The sequence below is a fragment of the Mustela putorius genome, unplaced genomic scaffold (genome assembly GCF_011764305.1).
Source record: "Mustela putorius furo isolate JIRA1106 unplaced genomic scaffold, ASM1176430v1.1 tig00000095_pilon_pilon_pilon, whole genome shotgun sequence".
Taxonomy (NCBI): Eukaryota; Metazoa; Chordata; class Mammalia; order Carnivora; family Mustelidae; genus Mustela; species Mustela putorius.
This window is the reverse complement of record NW_025421280.1, coordinates 25,683,773-25,704,180: the sequence shown is the minus strand read 5'-3', so window position 1 is coordinate 25,704,180 and position 20,408 is coordinate 25,683,773. Positions and strand designations below refer to the sequence as shown.

General features: G+C 49.7%; 1 pseudogene; it reads right to left on the bottom strand.

Moving 5' to 3' along the window:
• Nucleotides 1-773: 773 nt before the first annotated feature.
• Nucleotides 774-3,772, bottom strand: LOC123392290 (annotated as a pseudogene).
• Nucleotides 3,773-20,408: the final 16,636 nt, after the last annotated feature.

The following is a 20,408-nucleotide window of genomic DNA, read 5'->3' as shown; positions in this document are numbered from 1 at the left end:
CCATTTTTCTTTTTCTTTTCTTTTGCCTCAATTCCAACAATCAATCATTTTTATTTCTTTTTATTGTACCTAATTTTTTTTTAAACAAGGCTTAATTTTTATTTGTTTAGAGATAATGCTATTGCACACTCACAAGACTGCAGTGTCGTGGGATAAACACCTTTTATATGCACTGGAAAACGTGAAAAAAAATGATTTCCATAAAAAATATTAATTCATGAATTATGTGCTTTATGGTGACATTTGCATTATTGTGGTGGCCTGGAACTAAATCTGCCTGCCCTGAGCCCTGATGGCACCACTTTCCCCCTCCTCCCTCCAGGCAGGCCAAGAGTGGGAACAGCTCCCCCTGTTGTTAGCATCTGGGAGTCTCCATCTGCTTTTTGCCTTGCTTTCTGCTTCCACAGCTCCGAGGAACAGAGAGCAAGCATCTATCTGATACATTGGGCAATTCTCCTATACGAGTTAGGTATATTTTGCATATTATACAAATTGTGTGAACATCATTTCTTTCTCTCTTTAAAATTGTTTTAAAAATTGGCAGCTTTCTTTACTGTTCTATTACTCTGTTACCGCCAAACTGACTAAAAGTGCCTTGTAAACCGCATGGGGGAGACCTGTTTGCTTGCCATCTCTGAAAAACTTTTATTTTCACTACATAAAATTGAGAAATGTCTAAACATTTAGCAAACAATATCTTAAACAAAAGGAAAAAAGTTTTAAAAAGTTAACAAAGGGAGAAAAAATTGTAACTTTAAACTCTGCTAAGATAATAAAAATTTTATGAAGTTGGAATAGGAAATTGTTGTTTTAGGGTTTTCTTTTCCCCAGTTTTTCAAATCAAAATTTACTCAGATACATATTAATTTAATTGTGCAGATGTCTAATACAAGCTTATGTGTATGAAAACAGCACACAAAAATGTTCATGCCATAGAAAAATGTTCTTAAAAAAAATGTTGATTATTTTAAATGTTTGTATCCATGCCAAATTTTGATAGTTGTTAAAGTAACTGGAGATCTTTAACTTAAATCTTTAACTTAATATTTTCTAGTTCTAGAGGGTCTGGTGAAAATAATACATCTGTAAGAATTATAGGAAATGACACGTTAATGGAAAAATACTATCTGAAAACTATAATGCTAAATCTACTTGAATAAAAGCAATTGTACTATCAATTAAATAACTATCTAACTATCTATCTAAATAATACCTAAACTAAAAAGAGATAAGTCAAAATAACTTTAAAGACAGAAAACACATGCAGATGTTATGCTGTGGTTGTGGGAGTTCAGGACCGGCCTGCGGTAAGCTCAGTCAAATCCGCAGGGGTCTCTGGTGGTGTGGCCCAGCTGCCTGGGCCATCAAGTCCTGGCTCTTCTCCTTCCTGGGGGTGCTGATGATCCAGGGCTTCTCTGACACTACTGGGCCTCTGTGGGCAGCTGGTGGAGAAGCAGGAGTAAAAGGGCCACTTGGGAAAAGCTGGAAGTTGGACTCCGCTTTGGCCAACATTTGCCTGTTGTAATCACTTTCTTTCTTTAGCTCCTTGAGGCTTCTCTCGGTCAGCACAGCTGCCATCCAGCTTTCCTGAGCTCTCTTTGCATGGAAGAGGATCCCCTTTTGATAGTGCATGGCATTTTCCTCCAATTGTCTCCTGGTGTCTTCAGCGATCTCCTTGTAGAAGTCTCGAGTCTGAGACATGGCCTTGATGTTTCTACGTGTGCAGGAAAGATTCCACTTAATGTCTGCGCACTGCTCTTCTGCCTCAGACCATTTTCTCTCAACGGGGCTGATGCATTCTTGATATAATTAAGGCAGAGTTTGAAGCTTCTGTTTCAGCTGCTGAATCTTCTCTTCAAGCTGTGAATTTTCATGCTGCAAAGAGGCCTCCTTGGCTTGAAGATCTGTTATTTGTCCCATAAGCTCCTCATTCATTTGCTTTCCTTCCTGCAATTGTCTGGCTAGTTCCTGCTTTTTCGCTTCAGCACTTTGAAGGGACACATTGGAATCAGCATCATCAGGATCAGTGACACCCTTCAGATCACCCTCTGACCCGTGGATGGGGCCATCATCATTTTCTGTTTCCCTCTTTTCCTCAACCTCACAGTTGACATGACCCAAATGATCTCCAAGGTAAGTGCGCCCGGGGAAGGTCTTCAGCAGGTTTTCACCCTCCGGTACTAACTGGCTGACTTTCTCCTTCAGGGCCTGTTGGAATCCTGCGTTTGACTGTTCAAGCCTTTCTTTCTCCTGCTCCATTTCTCTGCTTCCATCTCGCGGTTTCTTGGGCGAGCCGTTCTGGACTCTGGAGATCAGGAGGGTTTTCATTCAGATCACCCACGGTTTTCTCCCAAAGGTCTTCTCCATTCTTCTCTGAGGCTTTGAAGATGGGTCTGTCACCAGTCTCTTGAGACGATTTAGGAGGCTGGCCCTTCAGTAACTTTTTCCGAAAGTCAACAGTATTCTGAAGAGACAGCCTACAGTGGTTTGTATTTATTGCTGATAAGCACGAGGATTTTAAGGTGGGAAGACTGGCCTCCACCCTGGGCAGACCTCGGGCATCATCAGCTTGGGTCAGCAGTTCCATATTCTCACTGCCTTTCCCACAGACTTCAGCGTGGACAAAACACCTTTCGCCTGACACCTTCACCCTTCTGAAAATGTGTTGTTTCTTCGCTGGCAAAACCAGTATCGCAGTTTATACCAGGATCTCCCAGGGAAACCCACGGAGACCTGAAACGTGTCTCCAGCGTTCAGAAATCACCAGCGGAGGACCGCACAGTTGGTCTAGGACCAAGTGGAAATGGATCTATGGCAGGCAGGAGGCCATCCAGGGCTGTGGAGAGCTCCCCAGCTCTGCCTCCAAAGGCCAGTGTTCTCTGGGTCTCAACTGAAGGCTCAGAACCTTGGGGGGCGCTCTACCTCTAAGGTAAACAGTTGCCTGACAACCAGAGCACAGCAGTTGCATTGGAGGATGGGGAGGCCAGCCAGCTTCTAGGACACAGTTGCCCTCTCACTTTGCCCACAGCTGTCTGGGATGACCAGGTTCCGGCCTTCCTTCAGGTGGATGGTGAGGAGATAGGCAAAAGGACTGGGCAGGTTACTCAAGCCATCACTGGCTTCCCCAAACATAGATTGTTCTTCAAATTGTTGGGATGTCAGAGAAGCATTCAGATCGCCACTTTCACATAGCTTCTCTGGCTCTTCCAGGGCCTCGTCTCCAGCCGGCGTCTTCTGCAGCAGATCCAGGATGCCATTGCTAGAAGGCCTCCTGTCCTCGGCCGGAGAGGCATAGGCCTCCTCGGAGTCCGTTTCCACCACACGGAGGTAGCCGGCTTCTTCCTGGCTCCAGTCCAATTCCTCCTCAGACTGTTTCAAGGAGCTACTGCTGCTCTTGGGCAAGATCCCCGCCGTTGACAGGCTGCTGGGCACCGAGGTGTACGATGACTGGGGCCCAGAGTTAAGGCCTGCCTTCTGGGGCCAAGGCCTCAGCCTCCAAGAGGTCAGACAGAGAGGCTGAGGCGGCCGTCCAGGGAACGCCTATGCCCGTAGGTCTAGGGGCTTGTTCGGGTTCTTTTTCACCCTCCTCTTGCTCAGGTTGATTAACAAAGGCCTGGTCCGCTGTTTCAAAGAGCCCCAGACAGACGGTTTATCCTCCATGGCTGCCTGAAGACCCAGGAAGTCACTCCATGAGAGAGCTCCTCTGTGTGGGAAACCACCGCAGCGGCTCCTGCCGGGACCCGCCGCCGCCGCCGCCGCCGCCGCCGCCGCCGCCGCCGCCGCCGCTCGCACGCACGCGCAGAAGCAGCAACGGCCGAGATGCGCGGGGGGGGGGGGGGGGGGGCGGGGGCACGTCTCGCGCCCTCCGACTTCCTAGGCCCCGCCCCTTTATTGTACCTAATTTTTTAAGCCATCTTGAATCCCTTATGGAATAAGGTTTACAGGACAAGGTTGATGCTCGGCCCAGATCCCTCACGTTCCCTTTTACTGGTGTGTGTACATGCGTGTGGATGTATGTGCTCGTGTGTGTGTGTGTGTGTGTGTGTGTGTGTGTCCCTACCACCATTTCCAGTAGCCAGTCCCTGAGCCTCTTTTTTGGACATCAAGTCTTGGGCTATTAGGGGAAGTACTGTCTGAGAACTTAACCCCTCTGGGGTGACCCTGAACCAATGACTTGTGGGGTGTGAGAATGTGCCAGTCTATCTAGGTGCCCTGAGGGCAGGCCCTAGGAGGTTCTGAGGCAATCCTTTCGTTTCAGCGCCTCCTATGGGACAAAAATGAAGCCACCACCCTCCGTGGGATTTTGCCTGAGATGGTACCCTGGCAAGGCTCCCCCCCCCCAGGGAGGGGAGGGGGCACATCCTTCATAAATCACTTATATTCTAAGCTCATTTCAACGTCTGCTTGGGGAGTCTGACCCAAGACAGCCAGTGACACATTTTTAAATGTTAAAATAAATTTTAAAATATAGCAGTCTCTGTGGGTGTACATAGGAATGTGAGTTGGTTTAAACAGCAAATTAAGTAAAAAATAAAGGCAGGCTCATTTCCCTTGGCACAAGTCGGACTTGAACAGCAGGTGGGATCCTGTAAGTCATGGATGGTCACTTCTGTGGGGGCTGAAACCACCTCCGAGGATGGGGAGCGGGCTTCCCTGTGCCTCCCCGCTGCTATTCCCAGTACATAGGTGAGGCCAGAGGCCGGAACAGTGGGCACTCAACCCAAATAACCGTGTAGTTTCACCAGATGCATCGGGTACACACTCCAGGCCCACCCCGGTCCAAGCAGAAGGAGGAAGCAGAGTGGGGGTGCCTGGTGCTGCCCTGTGTCACCACAGAGAGGGTTCCTAGAACACCGGCCCTTCCTGGCAGCTTCAGAGAAGAGTCCTCTGCCCTCTACTGCTAACAGCTGGGGAAGTGTGCATGTGCGTGTATGTGTGTTGGTTGAACAGCCCAGAAGCCCTGGAAGCTCTGAGACATCTGAGAAACCTCCCAATTCAGGTCCTGCCCTCTGTGCAAAGGCAGGAGAGGGACACCTTGGTTCTTCCAAACAGGTGTGTCAGATCTCACCACCACCCGTGCTTGGGTCTGGATTCTCCGTTGGTCTCCAGGCAGGGCGCCACCTGGTGGTGGGTGCTCCAGGGTGGCGGAAGCTCTGGGCTCCCCTTCTCTTTCTCTTTTGCACAGCTCCTGTCAATGGAGGGGGCTGCTAAAGGGGCTGGGGGATAGAGAGTGAAGACTAATCCTCTGCAGCCTCAGACCTCCCTGGCAAGCCACTGCCTTGAGCGCATTTGCTGGCTTGCTGTGATGGAGGGCTTGGTTGGGGAAGGTGGAGCTGGATGCTAGCATTCAAGCTCCAGCTTCATCACCTGAGACACGTTGTTACAAGTTTCCAAGCCTCAGTTTCTTACCTGCAAAGGAGAGATCAGAGGACCCACCTCCCTGGGCTCTTTGCAAAGAAGAAAAGATCTGAGATGATGCATTATCTGAGTTTGGGTTCCCCCAATGCAGATCCCGAGAGATTGAGACGTAAGTTGTTTATTTGGGAGGGATCTCAGGACACAGGAGCACTTGAGGAGGGAGGGGAAGAAGACTGCGGGAGCGGTGTATCCCACGCGTGTGCTGCCACTGGGCCACCAGGCACTCTGTCCTTCTCAGCACTACCGACCCTGAGGGGTGAGGGAGCTGGGGTTTGTCTACGCTGATTCCCAGCAGTCCCTGATTGAAGCTACTCCCGGGGTGCCTTAATGCCTCAGCTCTTCCGGATTCTTTAGAGCTTGGATCCAGTGGGCTCCAGCATCAGGGAGCGTCCTAGGATAGATTCAGAAATGACTGTGTTTGGAAGTTGGGCCAACATGCATGAGGAGGTCGTATAGGTGGGGGACCACCAAAATCTTCTGTATCCTTTTTTTTTTTTTTTTTAGGTTTGCAGAACAGAATGCAGCACTAGTAACATCTCCATAAACAATCACTATGAAATAATAGGATGCATCAGGGGTCCGATCCAGGGTCCCCTTCTCCACCCAAAGTGTGACACGGCTGATAAGCTAGAAAGGGCTGCAGATGGACTGTGTGCTGTGGGGAGTGCCAGAAGCCACTGGCCTTCCAAGCTGGGGTTTGGTTCCCCCATTTTACAGACAAGGAAACTGAGACTTCCAGAGTGTGAAAGCCATGCCTAAGGAGATACCAGTGCTGGCCTCCCGGGAACAGGAACTGCTGTTCTTGCCTGTGCCAGGATTCTAGGGATTTTTCATCCCGTACTTGAGTGAAGATGCTTTCTCTCTGAGCCCAGCCACGACCGTGCAGAAATTTGTTTCCCTCTGTGAAATGTCAAGGCTGAATCTTTTATGTTCTGCCCAGGGTCTGCACCCAAGGGTGAACTCCATCCAAGCCCCACAGCTGCCTCCCGCCTCTGAGACTCTGGGAGTCTTAGAATAATAACAAAAGGAATAATTCTCCGTGGTGGGGGAGAGTGAGGGAGTAGTTTTATCCTTCTCGTCCTGCACCATTTGAACCCGGGAGAGAAGATGAGGGAATTGGTGGAAGTAAGAGAAGTTGTGACCCAGTCTCACTCACTTCCGGGCTTGCCTACAGGCAACGTGGGAGCTGCCTGCCCATGGGGTCTGCGGCTGGTCTACCAGGAGTCAGGAACCCAGGGGATCATTCCTGCTCCAGGGGCAGGAATAGAGGGTCTGCTCAGCTTTCCTCCCTGAATGCCATAGTCCCAGGTCAGGAAAAGAGGAGCCCCAGCTGTAGGCGAGGGGGCAGAGAGCAGCCAGGGGCAGGGTGGACAGGTGGGGTGGCCCCCAAGGAGTGGGATTCTTTATTATTCTACTGGGTGGAGAACAAAACTCATCTTTTATGGCCCACGTTCCATTCTCAGTTGGAGCCAGAAGAGTCTTTCCTTTATTGTCATTATTTTTAAAATATTTTTTTACTGTGGTAAAATATATATAACATGAAACTTGCCATTTTAACCTTTTATTCAGTGGCATTAATCACATTTACAATATTTTGAAACCATCACCACTCTGTTTCCAAAACTTCTTCATCACCCCAAACAAAAACCCCATACCCATTCATCAATAACTCCCCTTGCCCCCCTCCTCCAACCTGTAGTAACCTCTATGCTACTTTCTGTCTCTATGACATTGACTGCTTGAAGTACCTCATATAAGTGGAATCAGACAGTATTTGTCTTTTTGTCAAGGGCTGATTCCACTCACCATAAAGACTTCAAGATTCATCCATGTTGTAACAAGTGTCAGAATTTCAATCTCTCTCTTTTTTTAAAAGATTTTATTTATTTATTTGTCATAGAGAGAGAAGCGAGAGCAAGCACAGGCAGACAGAGTGGCAGGCAGAGGCAGAGGGAGAAGCAGGCTCCCCGCCAAGCAAGGAGCCCGATGTGGGACTCGATCCCAGGACGCTGGGATCATGACCTGAGCTGAAGGCAGCCGCTTAACCAACTGAGCCACCCAGGCATCCCAGAATTTCTCTCTCTCTTTTAAGATTTATTTATTTGAGAGAGAGAGAGCATGAGAGCAGGGAGGGGCAGAAGGAGAGAGAGAGAAAATTTAGCAGACTCTGCCCTGAACGTGGAGCCTGATGTGGGGCTCGATCCCATGACCCTGAGATCACGATCTGAGCCAAAACCAAGAGTGGGCCACTCAACCAACTGCGTCCCCCGGGGCCCCAGAATGTCTCTCTATTTTAAAGGCTGAATAATGTTCCTTTGTATGTTTATACCACATTTTGTTTATCCATTCATCATGATGGCCGTAAGCGTTCCTTGACATATATACCCACAATGCACTTTGGAAAGAGAAACAGATGAAGATGTCATCCAGCTCCTGTAGGAGGGCTCGCTCAGGCCACTGAGGCCAAAATTGTTGATGATGCTTCACTTTGGTGATACTTCAAGAACAGCAACTAGTGAAAGTAACATTCACATGTTCCCACCAATTACGCATAAGCGTGGAGCTAGCGTTTGGTCTTCGGAGGTGACCTGGGCAGAATGCATGTCCCATGACAGCAAGATCCACTCTACACTCAGGCTCACCATGTCCTACTGAGCGTATGCTGATACTCAGTAAGTACTTTCTAATTACGGACCGAGAAAGAGAGAGAGGTTCACCATCTTGGAGTCACACCACAACCAGTACTGTTTGTTGAGTGCCTATGTGGGTCTGGTGCCTCACAGACATTCCCATTCCTCCTCCCAGCAGCCCTGCAAGGACAGGTGTGATCGTGCCTGATTTAGAGACAAGAAAGCTCAGTTTTTGAGTATTTAGCCCAAGGTAGTGCATGGCACCCAGGACTCCGGTTGAAATCTCTGCTCTTGGATGGGTGTGGGGAAGAAGTCATTGCTTTTAAAATCTTTACAACAATACCTAGGAGGAGGAGGTACAGTTATGCTTCCCAGTTTACAGATAAGGAAACCGAGGCCTAGCAATGGCAGGGCTGGTATTTGAACCTGATCAGTCTGGCTCACTGAGCATGCCCTCTGTCCTGCTGATGGACCCCATTTCTATAGATGGATTCCCTTCTGTAGGAATCACTCCTCAAGTTCAAATGTCAAATGCTTCCGGGTCTTTGGCTTCCCTCTGAGTGCAGCTGGCAGGATGAAGTGAGTCTAGAGGGACTTGCTGTCTCATCTGACTAATGAAGTATGATTTGGGGGCTCCTGAATGAGGTAGATGTGGGTCATAATGGAACCCCGCCACCACTCTGGTCATGGATCTATGTTTAGAAGGGCTTGGGGAGCTCCCTGAGATGGGGCTGGGACATTCCTGCGGGAGCTCCTGTCTGTGTGCAGCCTACCCCACAGGAGAAAGACTCCTCGGCCATAGGAGAACCTGGGGGCTCCTCCCCACACCGAAGAAGCAGAAAACTTGCACGCCTTTCCCTCTGCGCAGCGGTTCCCTCTGAGTCTGCAGGTGCCCATTTCGGCTGGGTTGTCAAGGGGAGGCAGCCATCCCTGAGATACCCCCCCTCCACATCCCCAATGCCCCCAGAGTGAGCCAGATTCCAGGCAGTGGGAGAGAGGGTGCTTGGAAAAGGCCGGGGAGGACAGCTCTGGCTTATTTTCAAACATCAGCAATAAGACACCCCACTCACTGAGCCTGCATCTCTGCCAGGGAGTGCCCGTGAGCTCTCCAGAAGGAGTCCTCCCCAGTTCTCCCGCTGCATGGTAGTATTATCTTCCCCCTTCTGCAGATGAGGAAATTAAGCTCATGGGGTGCAGTGCTGAGCTCAAATGCAGACTCAGGTAACCCCCCAGTCCTCTGCCTCCTTGGGAGGGGCCTCAGGGCCCCGCTGTATCTCTGGGCAGGTAGGGAGGTGGGACTGTGGCATCCTGGGTAGAAGGCAGTGGAGAAAGGTCCTCCTGGGCATCCCCCACTGCTGTTCAGAGCTCCTCCAGTTTCTCGGGGCTGGCTCTCCGGCAGCCCAGGATAGAAGGCAAGCCCGTTTCTGCCCCCAGGTGCCCTAATCCAGGTGAGGTTTCTTGGAGTAACCACATCAGGGCAGCTGCTATTTCTTTGGAGGCGTCTCCCTGGAGGGGTGTCCAGTAGGAACGCCAGCTCTCATGGAGGCATAGGGGGTCTTAAAAAGAAAACGACCTGGGGGCACCTGGTGGGCTCCGTCAGAAGAACGTGTGACTCTTGATCTCAAGATCACGTGAGTTTGAGTCCCACATTGGGTGTAGAGATTTCTTAAAAATAGTGAATAAATAAAACTTAAAAAAAAAATTCAGGGCCCCTGGGTGGCTCAGTCGTTAAGCATCTGCCTTCAGCTCAGATCACGATCCCAGGGTCTTGGGATCAAGCCCCTCATCTGGCTCTCTGCTCAGCGGGGAGTCTGCTTCTCCCTCTCCCACTCCTCCTGCTTATGTCCCCCCACCCCCGTCAAATAAATAAAATCTTAAAAAAAAAAAAAAGAAGAAAGAAGAAACATTCCTTCTTTGAAAAAGAAGAGAAAGAAAGAGAGAGAGAGGATTCAAGAGCCCAAATATTGTACAGTCTTAAAAAAAAACCAAACCCAGAAGGTCATGGGGGCTACGGAGGAATTCCATGGAATGTTCTCGGAGCCTGGGCTGGAAGAGTCCTGGAAGGAAACTACAGGGGTACAAGATTCGGGCTTGTAATTCAGTTCAACAGAGTATTCTGGAGACCTTGCTGTGGGCACATCTCTAGGACCCCAAGATGGCAAAATTCTGGGACTCTTACAACCCCGGGGGAGGTTACATCCTGTTGCCCCATGGTGGATTTTGGAGCCACACACGTAGCCTTCATCTTGGTTCTGTTTCTCACCAGTGAAATATCCTTGAGCAAGGGACATAAAGTCTCAGAGCTTCTCCTTCCTCTTTATCAGAAGACGGGAGTTGAGGCTGGGTGCAGCTGGTGAGGGAGAGAACATGCTCCCTGAGTGTGTTCCCCCAGTCCTCAGCCCGTGGCAGTAACTGCTGTCCTTAATTTTAATTATTTGGCAGAGCAGTTAATAGTCAATTTGTCCAATAAAATACAGGGTGCCCAGTTAAATTTGAATTTTAGGTAAACAACAAATAATTATTTCAGTACAAGTCTATCCCAAATATGAGTGAGACATACTTATACTAAAAAATAACTTGCTGTTCTTGCAGGGAATAAGGGAGTGGCTGGGCCCTGCCTTAGAGTTCCCCCCACCCCTACCCCGCCCCAACCACCCAAGTTCTGGAGCCAAGCAAGTCCTCCTTCAGGGGAAAGGAAGCGCTTACAGCTGGTCAGGGAGCTTACCCTTTTGTTTGCCTGCTGTCTTCCCTGCCCCCAGGGTGCCCCAGCCTTGTTCTTGTCTCTCTAGCCCCACCACCATCCTGCCTGGGCCTCTGCCTATTCCTGCCCCAGACCCCAGACTCTTTCCATCTTTCATCTTTATCCATCTTTCATTCTCTACTGGACACCAATTCCCGCTGCAGAGGGTGTGTGCCCACCATGTGCCAGGCAGACCTTACACCACGTCTACTATGATCCCATAAGATTCTCTGATGCTGGGTCGGGGCATCGGTGTAACAGGGCCCTCCCTAGAGCAGCCAGAACCCTGTGGTGTTCCTGGTGATGGAGAAGAGACATGCCTCCTGGGTCACAGACACTAGAGAGAGAGGATGGGGTCAGTGACCAACATGGGACTCCCCCTATTTCAAATCTGAGCTAAAGACACACATTTTCATGAGAAGCGTAGAGGTGGCAAAGTCTTCCAGAGGTCCATCTCAGCCCTTTCTCTCACCACGTCACTTAATCGTTTACCTAGAGAGTCAGAAGGGAAGATTTTGAGGTGTTTGTTTCTTTGGGGTTGAACTTTTGAATTCTTGGTAACACTCCAGTTGGTTTCCGGCCATTTCCCACCATTACAGCTTCCTGCCCCTCACATTCAGATTTGGTGTTGTTCTTTGGGGCGATCCAGGTTCCCTACATTTTATACATCAGATCAAATTCCCATTGGAGGACCAGGAAACACCCAGCAGGTGAATTTGGACAGCCAATATGGCTGAGATACTCCAAACGGAAAGGACACAGTGCCAACCAGGGCTGTGCATGGTTCTCTATCTTGGGAAAATGTCAGACCCTTGGATTGGATTCAAACGCAAGGAGAAGGCAAGCCAGTTTCTAAAAAGTGGATAAGAATCTTTACAGAGGAAGATACACGAAGAGCCAACAATCACGTGGAAAACTCCATCTCATGGGTCATCCAAGAAATGCAAATTAAAACCACGATGAGAAAGGGCTACACACCCCTTAGAACAGCTCAAGTTAAGACCAGCCACACCAAACATTGAGGATGTGGGAGCAATCTGAACTCATACATTGCTGATGGGAGTGTAAGACAATATAAAAACTTCGGGGAAAATGGCATTCTTGTAAAGGCAAACATAAACCCGTGTCTACCCTATGACTTCTAGTTCCACACCCAGGTATTGCCCAAGAAAAACACAGACATGGGCCCACATATGGAAATTTTCTTTTTTAAATTTTATTTATTTATTTATTTCACACACACACACACACACACACACACACACAGATCGCAAGTAGGCAGAGCGGCAGGCAGAGGGAGAGGGAGAAGCAGGCTTCCCGCTGAGCAGGGAGCCTGATGCGGAGGCAGGGCTCCATCCCAGGACCCCGGGATCATGACCTAAGCTGAAGGCAGACATTTAACTGACTGAGCCACCCAGGCATCTCACATACAGACATTTTCATGACAGCTTTAATAAAGTCACTCAAAACTGGAAAGGGCTCAGGTGTCCATCAGCTGGAGAGTGGATGGACTGTGGTCCAGCCTCGGAACGGGATCCCGCTCAGCGATAAAAAGAAACAAACTGGTGAAAGTTGCAGCAATGTAGTTGAATCTCACAGATAAGCTGAGCAAAAGTAGACATACACAGAAGAATCCCTAGTGTGATCACACTTATATGAAGCTCTAGAAAAGGGAAAGCCGACCACTGGCCAAAGATGGGAACAGTGGTTACTTTCTCTCGTTCTCTGTGTGTGTGTGTGTGTGTGTTGTGAGCAGGGGCTGGTATGGCATGGAGATTATGGAGATGATGGCTTAGGGACACGAGAGAACTTTCTGAGGTGATCGAACTGTTCTGAATCTTAATAGGGTCTGGGTTATGTGGCTGTATTTGTCAAAAGTGCTTGTACACCTGCGATCTCGTTGCACATAAATTATACTCCAGACAAAAGAGAACAACACAAACTCCAGTGCCCTACATAAGTAAATTGATTAAATTTTAAAAATAAAAGAGAGGGGAAGAGAACACATTAAAAAAACTTTTTTTTAAAAGATTTGTTTATTTATTTGAGAGGGAGAGCATGAGAACGAGCAGGGCCAAGGGGACAGGGGATGAGGGAGAGGGACAAGCAGACTCCGTGCTGAATGCAGAGCCTGTCGCAGATCCCACAACCCCGAGATCATGACCTGAGCCAAAATCAAGAGTCAGACATTTAAATGACTGAGCCGCCCAGGCACCCTGAGAACACATTTTAAAATCTCTTCCCCTTCAAAGATGGATGCGTGGCACGCGTCACCCTACTCTGACAGAGAAGCCTCATGTTTCCGTGTTTGCAGATATTCTTGTCCATCCTGTTTTACAGATGAGATGACGGGGGCTCAGAAGGATTAACTAACTTCTCCAGAGTCACCCACGGAGGGCTCATTCCAGTCCCGACCCGCATCTGTCTGGCTCCATAACCCGCACCCGGCCACGGGCCTGGGCTCCCACGCCAGGGGCTGGGCATGCGTACCCCGAGGTGCTGGCTCATGTGCCCGGAGAGAAGCAGATTTTACTCTTTGATGATAAAGTGAAATAATTACATTTTTTTGAAAACAAAGAGACGGTAGTGTAGCAAACAAATTTTGCATGTATTTTATTTTATTTTTAAAGATTTTATTTATTTATTTGACAGAGAGAGAGGGAGAGAGAGAGAGAGTGTGTGTGTGTGCAAATGAGCAGGGGCAGAGGGAGAAGGAGAAGCAGGCTCCCCTCTGAGCAAGGAGCCTGATGTGGAACTCCATCCCAGCCCTGGGATCATGACCAAAGGCATGCTTAAAGGCAGCTGCTTAACTGACTGAGCCATCCAGGTGTCCGTTTGCATACATTTAAAAAATAAAAATATTTAAGAAAAACTCCCCCTTGCAAAAGGTAGTATTAGGTAATAACGATTATATATATAATAAATGCCCCAGAGTGGAGGGGCATTGTCCATTGTGGTCATAGAAACTTTTGTGGATGTGTTTGAGAACTAATTCGCTGCATCATTATATCATCATGCCAAGTGTGTCTGGGCACCAGCTTCTGCCTCCATTGGCCTATGCTGCTCACCCAGCAAGCAGGCTCTAGTCTGATGCTCAGGGTCAAGCACATCTGACTGGGAGATGGTCCCGCCCTTAGTGTGGCTCAATCTGCTATGTTCCCTGGTGTAATCTACCAGCTAGACAGACAGAAGGGGCCATGTAGCTTCCAAACATGCTGCATAAAGCCTCACCAAACTTAAAACGTAGGATCAGGGGGCACCTGGGTGGCTCAGTGGGTTAAGCCTCTGCCTTCGGCTCAGGTCATGATCTCGGGGTCCTGGGATTGAGCCCCGCATCGGGCTCTCTGCTCAGCAGGGAGCCTGCTTCCCTTCCTCTTTCTGCCTGCCTCTTGGCCTACTTGTGATCTCTCTCTGTCAAATAAATAAATAAAATTAAAAACAAAACAAAACAGTAGGATCAGCACACCTAGCTGGCTCAGTCAGTGGAGTGTGCGACTCTTGATCTTGGGGTTGTAGGTTGGAGCCCCACGTAGTATATGGAGATTACTTAAAAATAAGACCTAAAAAAAATAAAATAAAATAAAATCGTATTATAGGATCTATCAGCTCAGGGAAGCTCTGCTTCTCTGTATCTTCATGTGCAGGGGATTAATGGGTTAGGGAAGGATCAGATGCTTTCCCATGGCCTTTATTGCTTATCAAACGCAGAATGCAAATACTATTTTCCACACCACTTCTAGTCCTTTGTCTGATGAGGGGAATCCCCACTCATCGTCTGAACCTTGGAAATGGTGCAGCGTGTGGGTCCACACACTACAGGAAAGGACCCGTGGGCTTGTTTTTGTATAACCTGTGGACTGAGAATCATTTTTGCATTTGGAATGGGTGAAAAAAAAGAAAAAGAAAAAACATTGGCAACATGAAATTTATATGAGATTAAAATTTCCATGCCCCTCAGTACAGGTTTCCTAGAACAGAGCCACACTCATCCGTTTACATGGGACTTATGGCTGCTTTCGAGCGACAGCGGCAGAGCTGAGTAGGGAAAGACCGTACGGCCCACAAAACTGGAAATAGTTACTGCTTGGGCCTTTCCAGAAAAGGGTGGCCAACCCCTGCGGGGGAACATAGGTGAGTTGCCCAGAGTCCATCAGGACTCTGTAGGGAGACAGAATTACCCACAGCGATCTCTAGGGGGCGCGGTCTCTCCTCTCCCAGCAGAGTGTGGGCGGCGCTCCCAAATTCGACTTCTCAATCCATAGCCACCCTGTATCTAACACTAAGGTGAATGAATACTGGTACTAAATCTGTGGGACGCCCCTTATAACGCAGGTGCTGGGGACAGAGGCAGGCACGTCAGATGTGACAGAGCCCGTTCTCCCTTGGCACAAGTTGGCAGGACACCCGGCAGCAAGGCCAACTGGCCAGACCTCCCCTGAGACTGGCAAAGGCCGGGAGGTCAGCACACAAGTGGGACAGGGAATTTGGGGTTCAACAAGAGCATCTGAGCTTCACTCCCCGCCATTGCTGGGGGGACATAGAGGCAAGGGGGGGGGTGTAGTGAATCCTGTGGGGGTTCCGCCCAGATTCCCCTGATGCATCTGTGCATCTATCCCCTAGCTGTAGGGTGCACTGCTAACATCTCTTGGGGCCTCCTTCTCTGGGGAACTGGGGGGAGGCCAGGGAGGCTGTGTAGCCCCTGCACACAACTTGGCCTGTGATTGTAGGAAGTGGGAATACAGAAGACCAGGATGGTGCCCTAAGGTGGGGCACCACGGGGGCACAATTTCTGTCCCAGAGCTGCCAGGGCATCAGGCTGCAGCTGATCCCAGCTGAGAGCATGTCCTCACTTGGCTCCTTCCTCTGCCCGGTCCTGCTTCCCTCACTCTTCTCCTCGGGAGAGCACCCCACAATAAACCCCCGGGTGTGAGTGTCTCCACCTCAGGATCAGCTTCTAGGGAGCCCAGTCCTGGACAAGATTCATTGCAGAAGACCTTAACATGGTCCAGTTATGATGAGGGGTGCTGAATACATTTCGACCCACGGATGGTTCCAGTCTTTGGCTGATTCGCCTGCCTCTGGCCAGATCGAGCGAGGTTCTTTCTCTGGGTCTTCTGTCTTCCGCACCTGCCCCTGCAGAAGGGCATCTGTGTGTGGCCTGACTGGGCCACGTGGAACTATGCCATCATTTGGGGGCAGCATTCTACAGCAGTAATATCCTTCCTGCTTATTGAATCTCGGAATTCATTTTTGCACCGAAGACATCACATAAACCCAAACAATACATGGCGGCTCTGTGGTGATGACCCGGGGAGATGAATCACATCGTTCATCCTCAAACCTTGTGTTCCTTATCAGCCTCATCTGGAACCTCAGACACAGAGTGGACGCATGGCTGGGGGGGTGGTGGGCAGTTTGGTCTGGCTTTGATGTGTGTCTGGAGATGACAAACTTGGGATGAGAAAGAGAGAAGACCTCGTTCCCCTACACACACATTCTCTGTCTCCATCAGCCCTTTGGCCCTTGGATAGATTTCAATATCCTTTATGGCTGATTTCTGCCCTACATATTAGGAATCAGCCTTTATACACCACCTGCCCCAAGAAGCCCTCCATGACCTTCTGCGGAGGTGGGGGGCCACCCAGGAGCCCCTGAGTGGGGAAAGCAGAATGCTGAAAAGCAGGCACTCCGGGGTTAAAATAGAGCACAAGCGTTTGGCCACCTGTCAATAAATATGAGCCTTGTGGGTGCTGGCTTTGTGGCTGAGACTGATCCTTATTCTCCTGGGGCGCCTGGGTGGCTCAGTGGGTTGAGCCTCTGCCTTTGGCTCAGGTCATGATCTCAGGGTCCTGGGATTGAGCCCCACATCAAGCCCTGCATCCAGCCCCTCATTGGGCTCTCTGCTCAGCAGGGAGCCTGCTTCCCCCTTTCCCTCTGCCTGCGGCTCTGTCTACTTGTGATCTCTCTCTCTCTCTGTCAAATAAATAAAATTTTAAAAAAAGAGAAGAAGCATAGTCTTTCATTTCTCTGTGGTGTAGCACTGGTCTAATAAAGAGAAGTTTTCAAAAAACAGTTAAGTACAGCATAATTTCAGTTTTTAATATAATATAAATAATTAGTGTAAACATAGGCTGGAAGTATTTGCACCAAAATGCTTGCAGAACACATTTTGGGGCAGTTTGGAGATAGCGCGCTTTCCTTTCTCTTTTATTTATCAACGTTTCTGGTCCTTCTACCGGAGCTATACATGATCTGTGTTCAACCAAGGGTGCAAAGATGATTCTTTGTAGAAAAGTGTCCTTTTTTTTAAAAAAAAAATTTTATTTATATATATGACAGAGATAGACACACAGAGAGAGAGAGAACACAGGAGGGAGAGTGGGAGAGGGAGAAGCAGGCTTCCCACTGAGCAGGGACCCCGATGTGGGGCTTGATCCCAGGACCCTGGATCATGACCTGAGCCCGAGGCAGACTCTTAACCATCTGAGCAACCCAGGTGCCCTGAAAAGTGTCCTTTCTGAGATGTGTTAACCAACGTGTTAATCAAAGCCCTCTTTGGGAGGTGGTGACAACTAGGAGGGGGCGACTTGGACTGTGCCTCTAAGGGTGGGTGAGATGTCTTTTGGAACTTGGTGATTCGAGCCTTCCAGGGCTGACGGGGAGAACTATTCAGGGGCAGAAAACAGTTGACAGAGCCTTCCTCTCTGGGGTAGCTCTTGTGGGAGGGAAGCCAACAGAACCTGCACCCAGTGGTTGTCCCCAGCCAGTGGCCATCTCTGGGTTGGTCCCCAGGATGTCCTCCTACTCTCCATCCTTCACCTGCCTCCGGCTATGGCTCCGGACCACTCACTCTTCCAGTCCCAAATAACCGTTACAAATAACAGTATTATTGTTGCCCGTGTCCTTCTCTTCCAGCAGCTGCTCAGTTTTCTAGGAACACGAGAGATGACGTAGGTGCCGTATTATGTATACTTAAAGCCCACGGTCAGAACATCAGCATCTTTCTTACTAGAAGAGCCACAGGATTTAACCTGAACCAGAGCACATCTATGATCTTCAAATATTCTGAAATAAGATTCCAAGGTACTCTAATGATAAAAATCACTTTTCTAGGTGATGACACAGCACGTGTCGTGACTTAAGTCCGGAATGGCTAGTGTGCAAGGAAGGAAACCAAGAGGTAGGCTGGAATTCACTATCAGATCCTCGGGCAGAGAACCACTGTGTTCCCACAGCAGGGGAACAGCAAGAACTTGGAGAAGCTGCCGCATGGTCATGGACTATAGGGGCTCCTTAAAGTTCCGCATGAGTTTCAAACCTGCAGTGGGGGGCCAGACCTGCAGGGGTGGGGTGGAGAGCTAAGGGGTTGGGCAATCTTGCTGCCCCTCCACCCCATGCCTGGCAGACCTCAGGAAGTCTGACGGAACTGCCCAGGGGCCCAGCGAGAACACTGGTCACAGAGCCAGCAAGCGGGTCTGGGAGGGCACCCTGAATGGAGGTAGGTTTTTCCTAGAGTGCCAGAAAAGCTTAGTGGGAGACAATCTGTATGCAGAGTCCCAATGGGGCCTTAGGGGTTATCAAGATGCAAATTATTTTGATTTTCACCATTGCTCCTATGCAAGTGCAGAAAGTCCCAGGTCCTCGGCATCCCGAAAGCTCACCCCAGGACTCTAGGAGATAGATCGGGCAGTGGGAACATCAAGAAAATGCTAAGGACGTGGCAGGGAGACAGATTTAATTGTCCTAGGTGTGCAGCAGTCATGCCACCAGTCCTTATGGGACCACAGGGAATCCTTACCCTCTTTGAACCGTGCTTCGACCCGTCCTGTCCTGGGTGTGGCAGAAATCACCGCATGTCAGTGCTGGCCTGGGGGATGCCAAGGCTGGCCTGATAGCTGGACAAGAGGGATGAGAGAAGAAGGGCTTCCCAAGAGGCAGTTAAAGGAGGAGGCTGTGGACCGTAGGAGTCTGCTCTTAGGAGAGCACTTGGCTTTGGAGCAAACCGCAGGAACTGAGCAGGGACGGGCTTGAGGTGGGAGTGGAAGAAGTTATTCCGAGCTGATGGGAAGGGGTAGGCACAGAAGAGTGGCTTCTTGAAGATTTCTGAGAGCCAGAGACCAGTAGGACTCTTGCCTTCAGGGCAGGGCTCAGGAAAGACAGAGAGTAAGAGAACAAGAAGTCCCAGAGGCCAAGACCTGGCAAGGAAGATCTAGGGTCTGCGGAGGCGGAGTGTGAGCAGACTTTGTGGAGCGATTTGCCCTAAAACCGAAGCCTGAGCAGGGAAGAGCCAGGGAGAGAAGGCAACGCCTGGTCAGTGCCTGCCCACTGCGACTGCAGTAAGAAATCTGTGTTCTATTTCATTTATGCTCCGTGAGCGGTCCTCCCCTGCTACCGCCCAGAGGGTCAGGCACAGTAGAGCCAGGAAAGGCCAAGGCACTGTCTCTAGAGGATTGTCCTGCGATGGAAGCAGGGGTAACAGAAGGGCCACCAGCAAGAGACCAGGCAGGGGACAGCTCTCTGAGCACCCATAATGAAGTGTGAGGTGTGGCCACCCCACAGCAACCCGATGGGTCTGGGGTGCTGGTCTCTGCCCTTCTGTCCTCTCCTTGGAGACATTCCCTCCCACTGTTCCCAGGGAAAGGCTCAGCCACGAACCGAATGTCTGTATTTGCTCTTAATGTTCCCAGTCCCTATAACGCTAAACCTCTCCTACCTATTTGGGAAATGTATGATTTCTCCCCAGTGAAAGGAGAAAAATGGAACAGTGAAGCCCAGCCACCTTCTTGCCCCGAATGTCAGTGAATAAGTCATGTCTGGGCAGTGGGAGAGGGGCTAGGTCAGGAGAGAGGCGGTGTCTGCTCTGACTTCTCTGCTCCTTTCTCCCCATTTTTATTCTAACTCCACCCCCCCCCCCGGCCTTGCTCCCTACATGACTCCTACATCACAGGATCCAGAGTGCATTTTTGTCCTAATCTTTCAGATTGAATTCTCTGGGGACCCACTTTGCCCAAAGTGGAACCACTATCAGGCTGATAAATCTCCTTCACTTATGAAATCCTGAGGGGCAGTCTAGCTGCCAGTGTGGGCAGGTGATATGGAGACCACAGGAGGAGAGTCTCGGGATGGCATTCCTGGGGTAAACTCTTTGTCTGCTCAGCAAGTCCTGGGATTCTGGGTGCCTTGTCGGTCACAGTGGTATTGGGTGTCAATGCTGTTCCTGCTACCAAGTTCTGCTCTCCTCTGGGGACTGGAAGCACGACTTCCTCGGCTCCTCTGTTGTTGGGTGGGGCCATATGACTCCTTCTAATCAATGAGCGGACAGAATGTGACTTCTTGGCTGGAGCCTTGAATCGCCTTGAGTGAGTTTCCTTCCTCTTAACTGGGTGATGTGGCCATACCGTCAGATCAAAGTCATCCTCAGCCTGGATCCCTGAGTGACTCCAAAGAGCAGAACCGCTGCCGACTTTGGCCGTATGGCATAGGAAGGAATATGTTTTTCTCGTGTTAAGCTGATGAGCTCTCAGGATGGTAAAGTGCAGCAGTGTCACCCAGCGGATGCTGGCTGATACCATCATTTGAGAAGGAACAGGAACAGACTTTCTTTTGACATGTGTATCTAG